Source organism: Canis lupus, chromosome X (genome assembly GCF_011100685.1).
Source record: "Canis lupus familiaris isolate Mischka breed German Shepherd chromosome X, alternate assembly UU_Cfam_GSD_1.0, whole genome shotgun sequence".
Lineage (NCBI taxonomy): Eukaryota > Metazoa > Chordata > Mammalia > Carnivora > Canidae > Canis > Canis lupus.
The window spans coordinates 104836977-104852706 of record NC_049260.1 but is presented as its reverse complement, the minus strand read 5'-3'; the positions used below and the strand labels follow the sequence as shown (position 1 = coordinate 104852706).

General features: G+C 41.3%; 1 protein-coding gene across 11 annotated transcripts in view; it reads left to right on the top strand.

Moving 5' to 3' along the window:
* The first annotated feature begins 636 nt into the window (after positions 1-636).
* Positions 637-15730, top strand: part of USP26 (ubiquitin specific peptidase 26) — a 62903-nt gene continuing 47809 nt past the window's right edge. For 5 of the 11 annotated variants that reach the window (XM_038588342.1, XM_038588340.1, XM_038588335.1 and 2 more), the window contains exons 1-5: positions 637-723; positions 4191-4281; positions 4871-4912; positions 7444-7500; positions 8807-8869. The gene's annotated coding sequence lies outside the window, so the exon portion shown is untranslated. Of the gene's footprint in view, positions 729-2954; positions 3048-4186; positions 4282-4870; positions 4913-7443; positions 7501-8806; positions 8870-15730 lie in introns of all 11 variants that reach the window. The other 6 variants (XM_038588344.1, XM_038588343.1, XM_038588336.1 and 3 more) reach the window with 5 other exon arrangements.

The following is a 15730-nucleotide window of genomic DNA, read 5'->3' as shown; positions in this document are numbered from 1 at the left end:
CCTCCCAGGGTCACCTAGTTGCCCATTCTGTGTATCTGATCTTCAATGACTGGACAATTCCCCATTTAATGCCCCTAATTCACATGTGCAATTGTCAGGTGGGCAGTTATTTAGGTTCACTTTCCACTTCAGATAGATTCCTAGTATCACCCCTATTCCTCTTTCCCAATTGTAATATGTGAACTGTCCAAATGAGCACCCCCAAATATTGTTGCAATGGAGATTGAGTTCCCTGCTAAGATTAACCAAGTATCTGGTTTGAGTTTGATCCCAAGACCACAAATGGTGGAGAGAACTTTCTAGAAGGAGACAATGGTATGCAAATCTGAAAAAAAAATGGTTGGAGGTCTGTTTTTAATTCAAGCTGGGACCAATCAGGGAGTCTGGTTTGAGTTCTGAGTGGCTTGTTTAGCCTGGAGTTGGAGTAACCCCAACTCAAGCACAAACATTCCAAGCAAATACCTCCCCACCAATAGGGAGCGGACACCTACAATGTGGATAGATTTTCCACAGAAAGAGAAGAGTGAATAGTTTCCCTGTCAATCATTCTCATACCAACCAATCAGGATCATTGAAGGCGGAGCCATATGCTGGTTATAAAAGGAGCGCAGCGGTTTGTGACGGTGCCCATTTCGTCTTGGGTTTTGTGGTGAGTCTGTGGTAGAGCGTTCTCCTCAGTGGTGAGGGAACATGGCGGCAGCTCCCACATACAATCACAAAAGCGTAAGGTTAATTTAATTCTTAGTTGTCATTGATAGTTGGCTATTTGTAGTACACTTTTTATAAGTTGGTATGTGAAGTAATGTGTTTTAATAATATTATAATTAATAATATTCTTTAATAGTCTAGAGGGCTTTAGATTTGTGACAGTGTCGGTCTCTTAGTTGAATAGGGACACAGTGTTGTGCCCTATGCTACCACATGATAATTTTGATATTTTACTTGTTTAAATATTGGGTTTGGTCCCCTCTTATACGTGGTGTTAAGGTACTGTACTGTTTTCAACTTAAAAATGAGGAAATAGATGGCGCTATTGTCTGAGCGGGAGCAGGACAGCTTGGTGGCTGCCAGGGAGCTGATTTTGTCTTCGATTTTAAATTTCGGGATGACTATTGCCTCAGTATATTTAGTTCTTGGCCTTTGTCCCCTTGTTTCTGTTAAATTCAACCCCAAAAAGAAATTTCACATGCTGAGGGACCGTGTACGACGGCATTAGGACAGTGCTTCTTCGCTTCCTTTGGGCGTAGTTTTACAGGGCTGTTACCCCTTAAATATCATTGATGTGGTAAAATTTCAGAATCAATCCTCTCATACGCTGACTTAATTTTAAAAGAAACAAAACGTTCCCTGATATTTTCAACTTTAAAAATGAGGAAACTGACCATCTGATCAGCGTAGAACTTGGCTCATTGAACTTAAAGAGCCTTCAGAAACCTTAACAGTGCTTTGCATTTTTACATTACTGTATTTAACCACACGTGGTCCCGCCACTTCTCATGCATTTTCCTTTAAAAGTTTCGTCTCATATGCACTTGATGGTTTACAAACACCGTGAATGCTCCTAAGCTTCCCTTCAGCCAGTATTGAATACATTTCGATGTTTAATTTTAGAAAACAATGGTTTGTTCATCCTCATTGCATTCAGTTAAATTTTGGTGTCGAGGATGTCAGATTTATGATGGCAAGGTTTGTGCAATTTCAATTTCTGTGGAGGAAATGAATGGTCAAATTGAGTGCCTTTTATTTGATAATTGTGTATTTGGTATAAATTTACTTGGTTTAAATTCTGGTGGTGTTCTCACTTCATGCATTTCCTTAAAAAACATTTTGGGGTACTCTGGGCTTACACATGTAGAATTTAATCATCTGGCTCAGTCCATAATGTTTAATGGCAGTGAATGCAGTGGAGTGTCCATCATGGACTGCCGTTTATCATGGTTTAGCACTTTGTTTTATAGAGGAATTATATGTTTAGTATCGTTTTGTGACATTACAAGTAGCTCTTAGTATAAAAAAGTTCCGTGTTATCTTCAATGAACAAACAGGGTAAAGAGTTTTCTTTCTTTTTTTTTTAATTTTTATTTATTTATGTTAGTCACACAGAGAGAGCGAGAGAGGCAGAGACACAGGCAGAGGGAGAAGCAGGCTCCATGCACCGGGAGCCTGATGTGGGATTCGATTCCGGGTCTCCAGGATCGCGCCCTGGGCCAAAGGCAGGCGCTAAACAGCTGCGCCACCCAGGGATCCCGGTAAAGAGTTTTCTAATAGAAAGAAGGTGCTGTAGTATTTTTAGTGTAAAAACGCTCACACATTCACAATCTGAATGGCTAAGAACTTGTTTTAGGACATTGGATGCCCCCAAGTGCCTGTCACTGTCCACCACTGAATGCTGTTTGGGATTTTATTTTTTGCAAAAATAAAAAATAAAATAAAATAAATTGGATGTGTAATAGCATGTTACTCAACTCATTTCTGCCCCTAGTCTTTTGCATGCATTTCCTTCGACAAGTGTGGGATATAAATTAAGAAAGGCACAGTGAGATTGCTGTGCTTTCTGGCAGTGAGTGGCCACTGTAAGTCATGTTGCCTTGTTCTGAGTTTTGTTTTACAGTATAGTTGTGTATTTAACATAATAGTAACTTAAAAATTTTCCCCCCAGGTCCTCTTCCCCAGGTGTTATTTCACGGGGCGGCGGGGGGGGGGGAGATTTGTATAGTCTCTAGTCACAAGCAGGAAACAACATTGTTCATTAGCGATTAGTCAGGATAGAAAATGGCGGGAATACGAGGCTCCTCCCTTTGCTGGCGCATGCTGGCCCCGCCCCTTTGGCGGAGCACGCCTGCCAGACTCTGGCGTGGTAAGCTGGGTTCAACGATTCAACATAAAGTGCGCGTGCCTTGGCAACCGACAGACAGCGCTTATTTATATCTATGCTTCTGTTGTGTGACCTCCAGTATTCAAAGGGAGAACCCATTGAAAGGAAGACTTGTTTCTCTCAAAAACCTGAAAACCCTACTCACTGAGAGGAACCGGATTCCTGCCTTAAGGTAAAAGGGTGCCGATTGAATCTGTCTAGTTTATTCTTGATTTTGACTTGAATTATGTATATTGTTTATTAGGTAAATGACTTATTGATACCTTGTAAGTAGGACATTGGTATTCTACAAATACTGTCTTCCTAGACTTTATTGAGAAATCAGAAAGATCAATTATTGACAGTATTGAAAGCTGCCTCGGGTTTTGTTGCTGTGATGAACCAAGGTTTTAGGAATGGGGATGTTAAAAAGCTTCACAAATTGTACTGTTTCAAACAGGGCCCTAAACTTTGAACAACTTCTAACCATGGGATTTAGGTCCAGGTGTCGAGCTTGAAGGCACATCTGTGGTATCCACTTTGCTCAGAGAATCCTAGAGGGGATGGTTTCCAAAGGCCACATCCACAAAAGCCAATATTAGTAACTGTCACACTTCTTCCATTGCTATTTCCTGTACTCAGTGTACATGCTCTGTGTTGGGCAGTAACAGTATTATTTAATGTTCTTCTCTAAGCTGCAGATGCTGCTGTTATAGAGTTTGGCATGATTAGACAGTTGTGATTTCAAAGATACTTCACTATGACTTTTTTTTTTATTGGAGTTCAGTTCGCCAACATATAGCATATCACCCAGTGCTCATCCTGTCAAGTGCCCCTCTTAGTGCCTGTCACCCAGTCACCCCAACCCCCCCGCCCACCTCCCTTTCCACCACCCCTTCTTCGTTTCCCAGAGTTAGGAGTCTCTCATGTCTGTCATCCTCACTGATATTTTCACTCCTTTCCCCTTTATTCCCTTTCATTATTTTTTATATTCCTCAAATAAATGAGACCTTATAATGTTTGTCCTCCGATTGACTTATTTCACTCAGCATAATACCCTCCAGTTCCATCCATGTCAAAGCAAATGGTGGGTATTTGTCGTTTCTAATGGCTGACTACCCCAAAGATACAGATGCAGTGAAACGCTGGAACACCTGCACCCCAATATTTATAGCAGCAATGTCCACAATAGCCAAACTGTGGAAGGAGCCTCGGTGTCCATCGAAAGATGAATGGATAAGGAAGATGTGGTATATGTATACAATATAATATTACTCACTGTGACTTTTTAACACCAATGTTTTAATCTCTCTTTTTATTCATTTTGCAAAGACAGTAATGGACATCAGAAGGATGGGATGGACTAGATTGTAGAAAACAAACTTCAGAAATCAAAGAAAAGCAGGGTGCTACTTTCATCTCAACAGGTATGATGACAACATGGGTGTGAATATAACTCTATCTATGCAAAAGGGGGGGTGTGATGAGACCCATGGACCAAGTAAGGGGCAGGAAATGGTTGTCTGCCAGTCAATCTTCCCTGTATTTATTTGATAGGGGTCCTGAAGGCAGAGGACAACAATTAAAGTAATACAGAGGTCAGTTCTCCTCTAAAGCTTTACTCTTCCATACATCCTTGGTCATTTCGTTGCTTTACAGACATTGCTGGAACGACAGGCCAGTTTTACTACACGGTGAGCCTCTTGTCTGAGTCTGGGAGACACTCTGCTCATTTTCACTCTAAGGCAATAGCAGCTCAGCTGACTTCTAACATATGATTTCAACCCTTTGTGCCACTGTTAAACACTTTCAACAAGATCAGGTGCTGGAGGCTGGGGGCAAGGCATGAAGTTCATATGCAAAGGCTCCCAGACCCCTGTGTTTCCTGCTCCATTACACAGACATGTGCAGTGGGATGGATGAATTGCGGTGAATTGCTCCTGACAAGAAGTGCTAATGTTGATTGGATTATTTAATGCTCCTGTATGCTAAGTGCTCTGTCTTCTCCCTGTCCAGGTCACAGTATCAATACAGCAGCCAAACTACAAGGCTTGATCGGTAAGCATTCCCCTTCTTTGGTGCCGTTTTGCCCAGGTTCCTGTCTCCTGGGCTTCTTGAAAACATGTAGAGGTTATGAGTCTGTACTGGATTTCACCCAACTGTCGATTTTCTGGCAAGGTATGGGTCAGGATTCCTCTCTGATGAGGAATGAGATTTCATACTAATTTGGGGGCGAAGCTTTCAGAACACAGGAACACCTAATCTCAGAGCGGGGGTTTCATTTTCTCACCAGTTTACACTTTTAGAGGTATCAGTCAGTCTGGCATATGTCTGGGAATGTGGCCTTCCTCTGCAGCCATGGGACGGTAAGCCCAAGAACAGTATGTGTTCCTATCACCTGTAGAATACACACACCTGCATTATGTAGTTTGGAGGCTTGGTGCTTTCTAGCTTGCCTAGCGAGGTCAGTCAGACCTCAGTTCAAACCTGCCTCTGCCAGGAACTGTCTATCCTCTGAGACTCCATTTCCTTCTCTGCAAAACTACTCTCATGCTTTGCTATTAAGGATATTGCGAGAGTTAAGTGTGACTCTCTTTGTAATCCCCCCAGCACACAGGAGGTGCTCAAGGAACTGAGTCCCCATTTTCTAAATGTATATGTATATATCGGAACAGGTCGTTACACTGCTTGGCGTAGCCCTCTCCCTGTTCCCTTCCTCAGCTACAGCAAACTCCTCATAGGTTACACTGGTTTCTCTGGATAGCACACCTCTGTGACCTTGCTTTGAAGCAAGAGGTGGCCCCGGGGACCTGAGATGTTCCTTGTTCTGAGCCGGGTTCTATACTGGTCACAGTGGACACCTTACACTCGAGGCTGATGTGGCTTAGCACCCAGAATGACATCCTAGGATTTGTCAAGCTGAACAGGTGCCTGTTAACTGGCAGTCCTAGAAAATTCTCCTCTAAAAAAAAAAATTCTCCTCTCTTTCCCCTATAACGAGTCCCTTCTGGGCTGTGATTAGTTTATTTAAGATTAGGTGAAAACATTGGCAGTGCGAAAGATGGGACAAGATGCTTAAATATAAATGTGCCCTACCGTAAGATGATCTGCAAGAGACTGTTAACTTTTAGGCTCAAAAGATCTCTGTTTCCTCTACTTTTATATTAGCAGAAGTTATATTTTGGTAGGATCATGAAACCTAAAGTTCACCCACCCAAGGTCAAAAAATCCACATTTCTTTTTGATTAGAAATTTAAGTGTCTAGCTGTTACATAGCACATTGACATTTCAAAGCCTTTTGATTTATCCTTGTAATTGATGAAATTACTTGAAAGCCCTGGACCCTGGGGTCATTGTTATTTCTCATTAAGTGAAAAACTAAGGCCTGAGGTATTTAGAGAAAGCTTTACCCAAAACCGCTTAGTTCCTTCAACAGCTACCATGACAGTGACCTTAACTTATGTGCTAGTCCAAGAAAGGTATGAAACTTAACTCTGCCACCTCCAGTTCATTCCACACACATTTGTGCCCACTGCAGATTTTGCTCATCTTGGGTCTCTTAGTTGGGGGATGTGTGGGAAAGACCTAAATAAATGGTCTGGTGGGTAATTTCACTAAGCACTGGCATTTATCTTTTTAAAAAGATTTTATTTATTTGAGAGAGAGACACACACACAAACAGCATGAGCAGGGGGAGGAGCACAGGAAGAGGGAGAAGCAGAGCAGGGAGTTTGACATGGGTCTCAATCCGAGTACTCCAGGATCATGACCTGAGTGGAAGGCAGACTGACTGAACCACCCAGGTGCCCCAAGCATTGGCATTTAAAAATGGTCACAAGGCAGAGGAATCCAAAACAGTTAATATCTATTTGTATGGATCTCCCCAGAATTAAGGAACCTAGGAGAAGTGAAAGTGACTATATTCAAAAGTTGAGGTGGAGCCTGGCTTCTTGAATCCTAATGAATTCAGGCTTTTGCCCTTCTATTCATCTGGGGCCTGGTTGTGAATGGTTGCTAATTATTTGGAATTTTAATGGGCTATAAATTCTCAGTTTGATTTTTCTGCCTCAAACTCATGCTTAGATTAAATGTGTTTTCATACTTATTTATATGGATATTGGAGAGAGATTGGATTTTAGTGGAAACTTAAGGGCAAGCCTATGTGGATTATGGGTCTTTTATGTAGGAAAAATCAATTTTCTTAGTATTTGATGAAAAAGCACCATGTACACAAAGGTTAATATACTCACATTTTATTTTCTTTAAAAATAACTTCAGATTGTAATTATGTTCTTGCAGAGAAGGTCTAGAGACTACAAAAAGTGGTATGCTAGTAAATGTTTAACAACTGGCTCTCTATAAGAAGAGAAAGCACTCTGGTATATAGCATTTGCCAATTTCTGAGGTGAAAATACTTCCATCATGGCCAATTTTAAGCCATAGATGTGATATCACTGGATGCAGATAGGAAGAGCTGTGCACTCTCTCCTCCAAGCTCTTACACAGAACTGAAAGAATTCAAAAATCACTAGCAATCCAATTACATAGAGTTATAACCACTGCCAACATCTTCGTGTTTTGCCAACTAGTCTTGCTATGAAAACATCTGTATTGGTTCTGATGAAGAGTCTTGTCACCGGTTTTTGGTAAGTAAATCTATGTTTTCTCCCTCAGATATTTCACTTCCATTTTGTCTCCAAACTCAAATATTATGTACACACCTAGAAATCGCATAATAATTCAGTAAATTTATTTTAAATACTCTAATTTTTGTTAAACCTAATGCTCCAAAAAGCATTGTACGGCATGGCATTTAAAGAGTTGTGTGGTTGATGCAGATACATTGCTTCTCCACTTCAACAACAGCATAGGTAGGAATGGTGAGAAGGCCATGATCCTCACAAGAAGAGTTGTGGTTCATTCTCGTGGCTTGATGCAGACTGATGATAGGTCTGGCCCATGGGACTATAAACATGGGTGAGACAGAGACTTTCTCTGGCTTGTTCATATTTTTTTAAAGATTTTTTTATTTATTTGACAGAGAGAAAGAGCACAAGCAGGGGAAGGGGCAGAGGGAGAGGGATAAGCAGGCCTCCCACTGAGCAGGAGCCCGATGCAGGGCTCTGTCCCAGGACCCTGGGATCATGACCTGAGCTGAAGGCAGACACTTCACTAACAGAGCCAACAAGGTGCCCCTGGCTTGGTCATATTTGCATACCAGTGTATGGAATTGGTTCTAGGAAAAAACTGCCTCCTAGCAAAGGACCTTAGGTCCTAGGTGAAGTGTCAAGAGAGACACGAGGTAGCGCTATGTGTCTATGTGTAGATAGACAATTTTTTTTAGATTTTATTTATTTATTCATGGGAGACACAGAGTGAGGCAGAGACACAGGCAGAGGGAGAAGCAGGCTCCCTGCAGGGAGCCCGATGTGGGACTCGATCCTGGGACTCCAGGATCATGCCATGGGCCGAAGGCAGATGCTCAACCACTGAGCCACCTAGGTGTTCCATAGATAGACAATTAAAGAAGTTCTGTCCAAGGTCCAGAGGAAGCCAATGAAGTTGCCACACTGGCTGGACCAGGCAGAATCTCCAGGTCTTTCTAGTAGAATACAACCAAAGGACTCTGGATAACCATGAGTTCCTCAGGAGAGCCTTGTGACTGCTAGAGCCCCAAATAGCAGACCTGTGCACTTCTGCTGGAGCTCTTCTGCCGGAGTCTAGAGTGGAGGTTCTGCCCTCCCTAAGGGCTTGTGTCTTTGTCTAGCAGATGACACAGTGATTAATGTCTGGGAAAAGACGTCAGTAGAGGCAAGAAATGGCAAGAGATGCCAGCTGTAAGTGTGGTGGGAAGAGAGCAAAGAAAGAAAAGATTGTTCTTAGTGTACAAAGGGACATATGTAGCCTGTTGCTCAGAGAGTAATTTCTCTAAATGTGATCTCTTCTCAACAGATCTAGTCTCACTCTTTCCACCTGAGCTGATAAGTACTTGCCTCTCTTCAGATCCTTGTGGAGGTGAGGATATACAAGAGCCATAGAATAGAAGTATTTTTAATAATATATTGTTTTGAGTCACAAAACAAACAAAATGGCTACAGGTGAGGATTTTCACAGCTGGCATAAGTGTTAATTAGAACCAGATAGAAGCCTTGGCTGTGAGAGGGCTTGTTTAATTTAAATATCCATGCAGAGAAACTGGTTCTTAATTAGTTAAAGGCCTGGCTGGCACTCAGCCATCAGGAAACCCCCAAGCCTATCTGTTCCCTTGGACTTTTGACCAAAACAAAGTCACCCTCACACACCTAATTAGTATAAGCATAGATCATTTAGGTACTTCAACCCCGTGAAATTTTTCAGTCCTTTATTAAGCAAAAACACTCTCCAGCTGCCTACCATCGGCCTTTCTAATTTTTGGCTATTCTATAAACATGCCCTCCATTTGCACATGTAGTTAGGTTGAAATGTCAAGGGACCACAAGGGGATGTTTATGAAATTCCATAAAAAATATGTTTTCACAAAACTAAGGTTTATTGGTATTCCAGAGGAGCTGGTAATGACTTCTTTTCCATCTGAGTCTGCTCCTCGCCTTCTCCCCCTCACCTTGAACTTTTGCTTGAGTCTAGGAATCTATTTTGTCTAATTTCCAAATGTTTCTTGTCAGTGGTTTGCCTGGATTCATTATATATATACACCTAGGATGGAAGGTAACTTGGTGCATCTTAATAACATAGAAGCTACCCTTGTCCTGAAAAGCTTTTCCTCCCTTCCTGCTATTTTGTTTTGTCATTTCTTGGCAGGATTGAGAGATATAATGATATTTTATTAAAATTAGGGGTTCTCTTAACAGTACAGTGACCCTTCTGCCTCATTTCATGATAAACTCCACTCATTACATGCAGGCATTTGCAGGAATTCATATTGTTCATGGTGTTCTAATAAGTCAGAGGGACTATTCTTTGGTCACTGACTGTCCAACCATGGGGCCAACATGCATGCCCTGCAGCCTGTCGGTACAGGGCTCCTCCTAGTAGAGTTTAGTAGCTCCTCACTGGGTGCACAAACCAGTCAGGAAATAGAAGTTCATGTTTTATTTTTATTTTTATCAAACTTACACAACATGACAACTAAAGAATAAAATGACTTCATAAGATTTACTCATAAAAACAGTACTTCCCCCCCACCTACCACCATTCCATTTCCTGTTCACCATGTTTATTCTAAGGCAGCACCAAATGATCTTGCAATTGTAGAAATAACGGGTGCTGAAACCCACTCAGAAAACCATGACAGCTCCAAACATTTTAAGATGGGGTTCTTTGGCCACTTTGGTTGTTCGTCTAAGGAGAGGATTAGCAGAGGATAAATCTTCAGAAAGGGAACCAGGAGACAGGGAATGACAAAAAATAAATGGTCTCTTACCTTCCAGAGGCCTACAGTATGGGGAAGGGCAGAGTAGGGCTAGAATAGCAGCACCCTCCCTCTAGAGCTGCTCCCAAGGATGAGGACAAAGCAGACAGTTCAAAGGACAAGGGCTTTTAGTGGGACAGGTGTCATGGGCACTGTGTGTTCAGGTGAGTGTCTCCTGCTCCCTTCCCCCTTTCCCTCCTCCATGTGTTTCAATGTCTCCCCAGCAACCTAAGGGATATCACAGATCTGGGAGTTACATTACCATGGCCCAAAGATGTAGGCTGCAAATATGGAAGGAGATAGACACATATCTCAAGAGAAAACCATGACAGTCTGCAAACACCACTTCTCCCTACTGGGTTCAGCTTCAGAACATGGGCATTGAAAAGAAATGCATAGCACTGTTGTTCTTCAAGTTTTTAAAGCTTTCATATGTCTCCCCCCTTCCACCTTGTAGTTTATTTCGACTAATAATGAGTAATACCTAAAGATGATTTTTATTGGGCAAAGATACAAGTATAGAAGAGACTTTAAATTTTAGTATCCTTGAAGGTAATCTGAGTTTGAGAGGCATTGGTTGGTTTATTTATTTTTAAAGATTTTTTTGGCTTCTTTTTTAAAGATTTTATTTACTTATTCATGAGAAACACAGAGAGGGGCAGAGACATAGGCAGAGGGAGAAGCAGACTTTCCCACAGGGGGCCTGATCTGGGACTTGATCCCAGAACCCCGGGATCACAACCTGAGCCAAAGGCAGACACTCAACCACTGAGCCCCCCAGGTGTCCTGCATCGGTTGCTTTAAATGCTTCATTTAAATACACTTTGCAGGCAGCCCTGGTGGTGCAGCGGTTTAGCGCCGCCTGCAGCCCGGGGTGTGATTCTGGAGACCCAGGATCGAGTCCCATGTCAGGCTCCCTGCATGGAGCCTGCTTCTCCCTCTGCCTCTCTCTCTCCCTGAATAAATAAATAAATAATCTTAAAAAAATAAACGTCACATCTATGATCTCTTTTTTAAACATTCAGGCAAGGAGCTGGTGGCTCCATGCTCTTAATATTATCCTCTTTCTTGTGTTATTAAAATGATAGACTGATTGCTCTTGATACAAGAGGAAAGGCTGGTAAGTAGTGTTCATCTTCTCTTTATCATCTAAAGTCTGAGAACCATTCTTTCCAGTCCTGAGAATCTATTGTATCCACCAAAATACTGAAAGACCTTTGGGCTCCACTGTAGGTATTCTAAATACTAATTTCACTGTGGTAGTTTCTAAACCTGGCAAAATGATAGCTGAAAGTCTTAGGTGTATAAATGTGCTTCTGGAGCCCACAGAAAGGGGGAAGAAAACAGGCCAAATTCGGCAGTATGGAAAGGAGTGAAGGGAAAGTGTGTGAGCTGGGAAGTCCTCAACAGACAATTCCCAATCAGCCCATTTGTAAGGAGACCTTTATCTAAAAACCTTTCAATTCTCAGAATTCATTTATATATCTTTTTTTTTAAACATTTTTTTTTATTTTTTTAATTTATTTATGATAGGCACACAGTGAGAGAGAGAGAGGCAGAGACACAGGCAGAGGGAGAAGCAGGCTCCATGCACCGGGAGCCCGATGTGGGATTCGATCCCGGGTCTCCAGGATCGCGCCCTGGGTCAAAGGCAGGCGCCAAACCGCTGCGCCACCCAGGGATCCCCTTCATTTATATATCTGATTCATTTCTTTCCAAGCACCTTGAGCTCAATGGAAAATGAGTAGTTTGGAATTAGATTGTCTATTCAAATCTGCAGTCACATGGCAAGAGCATCTAAGAATTATAGAGATTTAAGGGCCCCCAATATAATGCTCCAAATACGTATCAAGAAAAAGCAGATACCAACGCTCATTCTGAGCACATGAGAGAGTACTGCCCTTTGGCAAAGCTGAGAAATTGGTGAAATATATTTACCATTTTCCCTATGAATTCTGTATTTCTAAGTTGCTGTAGGCTTAGCTGCCTCTGCCCCTTGTGGATTTTTCTTGGGTCTTTGAAAAATGGCTCTGGGATGAAAAATGGCTCTGGGATGAAAAATGGCTCTGGGGATAGGTGGCCTCTCAACTTCTCATCTGTTTAGAGAGTTGGGTTACCTGGGACAGAATTTTGCATATGAGCTGCTGTTTTGGGGTGGGGGAGTTGCTATAATATGTTTTCCTTCAGCTTTTCTGTATTTCATCTTTCTGCTGAATTGTGATCTGCAGTCATGATTGCTGCCTGTAGGATTTCTTGTGGGACCGCATTGTGATTTTCAGGAGGGTTCAGCTAAATTTCTAAGTTTTCATTCCTTACATTGGTCCATTTATTTTTCTTATTTTGGCCTAGTTCTGTGTGCAGAGTTTCAGTGCCTCTTTTTTTCTCTGATTTCTCCTTGTTTTCTGGCCCAGACCTTTGTTTCTTAACACATTCTCACTGTAATGACACTTCTGAAACTGATGTGTTTTGTGTCTGTCAGAAAGCATCCATTCTTCGACTAAATCCTGTCTCTATGAAATGAACGAGCACTGGGTATTATATGTTGGCAAATTCAATTTATTTATTTTTTGTGATTTATTTATTTATTTTCTGTATTTTTTTTTATTGGAGTTCGATTTGCCAACATATAGTATAACACCCAGTGCTCATCCCATCAAGTGAAAGGGATCATAGGGGAAAGGGGAGAAAATGCGTGGGAAAAATCAGAGAGGGTGACAAAACATGAGAGACTCCTAACTCTGGGAAACGAACAAGGGGTAGTGGAAGGGGAGTTGGGCAGGGGGATGGGGTGACTGGGTGATGGGCATTGAGAGGGGCACTTGATGGGGGAAATTGAATATAAATAAAATATTTTTAAAAAATTCTGCCTGTTTTTCATGAACACCATCAGGCTATCTGAAATCCACTCCAAGCTTTGTTTTTTTCTCTCCTTGTCCTTCTTGACTATATTTCATCATGTTTCATCTTTAGTGTGCCTTTCCTAATTCCATAAATTTCTCTGCCATGTGCCCTTAGGAAACATGTAATTCCTATAAGCCAATCCACTTACAGTAACTGTCACTGGAAAATCATCCTGTAAGTCTGTTAGTATTTTATGCTGATATTACTGGATTTTTTCTTCTAGTCCATCTAGATTTTTTGAACTCTTGATCTTTACGAAGTAGTTTCTTAATTACTATTACTGCACCCTTTATGCTTCTTCATCATTTTCTGTCTCTTGGATTCTCTCTGATCATTGACTTGTCTTTCATTAATTCTCAGGTTCTTGGATCCTTGTCCCCCATGTGATCTGTAACAACTTAAATACCGTTCTTTATCTAGAATACACTCTTGAAGAGAATGTGGACCTAGGTGTGTACCGTTTTCTCTTTTTATCTGTCCTTTCTGGTCTTTAAGATCTCATATTCCCCTGTCTGCACAAACTGACTTTTAAAATTTTATACTTATGAATATTTAGTTTGAACTTAATCTTGTGTTTTAATTCTTCTGCTACTCATGTTCTTTGATTTGGCAGATTAGTTAACTTCTCTGAACTTTAGTATAAGATGAAGATGGTAAGATTTGCCCTAGCTTCTTTTTTTTTTTTATACTTTATTTATTTATTTTTTTTATTGGTGTTCAATTTACTAACATACAGAATAACACCCAGTGCCCGTCACCCATTCACTCCCACCCCCCGCCCTCCTCCCCTTCTACCACCCCTAGTTCGTTTCCCAGAGTTAGCAGTCTTTACGTTCTGTCTCCCTTTCTGATATTTCCCACACATTTCTTCTCCCTTCCCTTATTTTCCCTTTCACTATTATTTATATTCCCCAAATGAATGAGAACATATAATGTTTGTCCTTCTCCAACTGACTTACTTCACTCAGCATAATACCCTCCAGTTCCATCCACGTTGAAGCAAATGGTGGGTATTTGTCATTTCTAATAGCTGAGTAATATTCCATTGTATACATAAACCACATCTTCTTTATCCATTCATCTTTCGTTGGACACCGAGGCTCCTTCCACAGTTTGGCTATAGTGGCCATTGCTGCTAGAAACATCGGGGTGCAGGTGTCCCGGCGTTTCATTGCATTTGTATCTTTGGGGTAAATCCCCAACAGTGCAATTGCTGGGTCGTAGGGCAGGTATATTTTTAACTGTTTGAGGAACCTCCACACAGTTTTCCAGAGTGGCTGCACCAGTTCACATTCCCACCAACAGTGTAAGAGGGTTCCCTTTTCTCCGCATCCTCTCCAACATTTGTTGTTTCCTGCCTTGTTAATTTTCCCCCTTCTCACTGGTGTGAGGTGGTATCTCATTGTAGTTTTGATTTGTATTTCCCTGATGGCAAGTGATGCAGAGCATTTTCTCATATGCATGTTGGCCATGTCTATGTCTTCCTCTGTGAGATTTCTGTTCATGTCTTTTGCCCATTTCATGATTGGATTGTTTGTTTCTTTGGTGTTGAGTTTAAGAAGTTCTTTATAGATCTTGGAAACTAGCCCTTTATCTGATATGTCATTTGCAAATATCTTCTCCCATTCTGTAGGTTGTCTTTGAGTTTTGTTGACTGTATCCTTTGCTGTGCAAAAGCTTCTTATCTTGATGAAGTCCCAATAGTTCATTTTTGCTTTTGTTTCTTTTGCCTTTGTGGATGTATCTTGCAAGAAGTTACTATGGCCGAGTTCAAAAAGGGTGTTGCCTGTGTTCTTCTCTAGGATTTTGATGGAATCTTGTCTCACATTTAGATCTTTCATCCATTTTGAGTTTATCTTTGTGTATGGTGAAAGAGAGTGGTCTAGTTTCATTCTTCTGCATGTGGATGTCCAATTTTCCCAGCACCATTTATTGAAGAGACTGTCTTTCTCCCAATGGATAGTCTTTCCTCCTTTATCGAATATTAGTTGCCCATAAAGTTCAGGGTCCACTTCTGGATTCTCTATTCTGTTCCACTGATCTATGTGTCTGTTTTTGTGCCAGTACCACACTGTCTTGATGACCACAGCTTTGTAGTACAACCTGAAATCTGGCATTGTGATGCCCCCAGATATGGTTTTCTTGTTTAAAATTCCCCTGGCTATTCGGGGTCTTTTCTGATTCCACACAAATCTTAAAATAATTTGTTCTAACTCTCTGAAGAAAGTCCATGGTATTTTGATAGGGATTGCATTAAACGTGTATATTGCCCTGGGTAACATTAACATTTTCACAATATTAATTCTGCCAATCCATGAGCATGGAATATTTTTCCATCTCTTTGTGTCTTCCTCAATTTCTTTCAGAAGTGTTCTATAGTTTTGAGGGTATAGATCCTTTACATCTTTGGTGAGGTTTATTCCTAGGTATCTTATGCTTTTGGGTGCAATTGTAAATGGGATTGACTCCTTAATTTCTCTTTCTTCAGTCTCATTGTTAGTGTATAGAAATGCCACTGACTTCTGGACATTGATTTTGTATCCTGCCACGCTACCGAATTGCTGTAT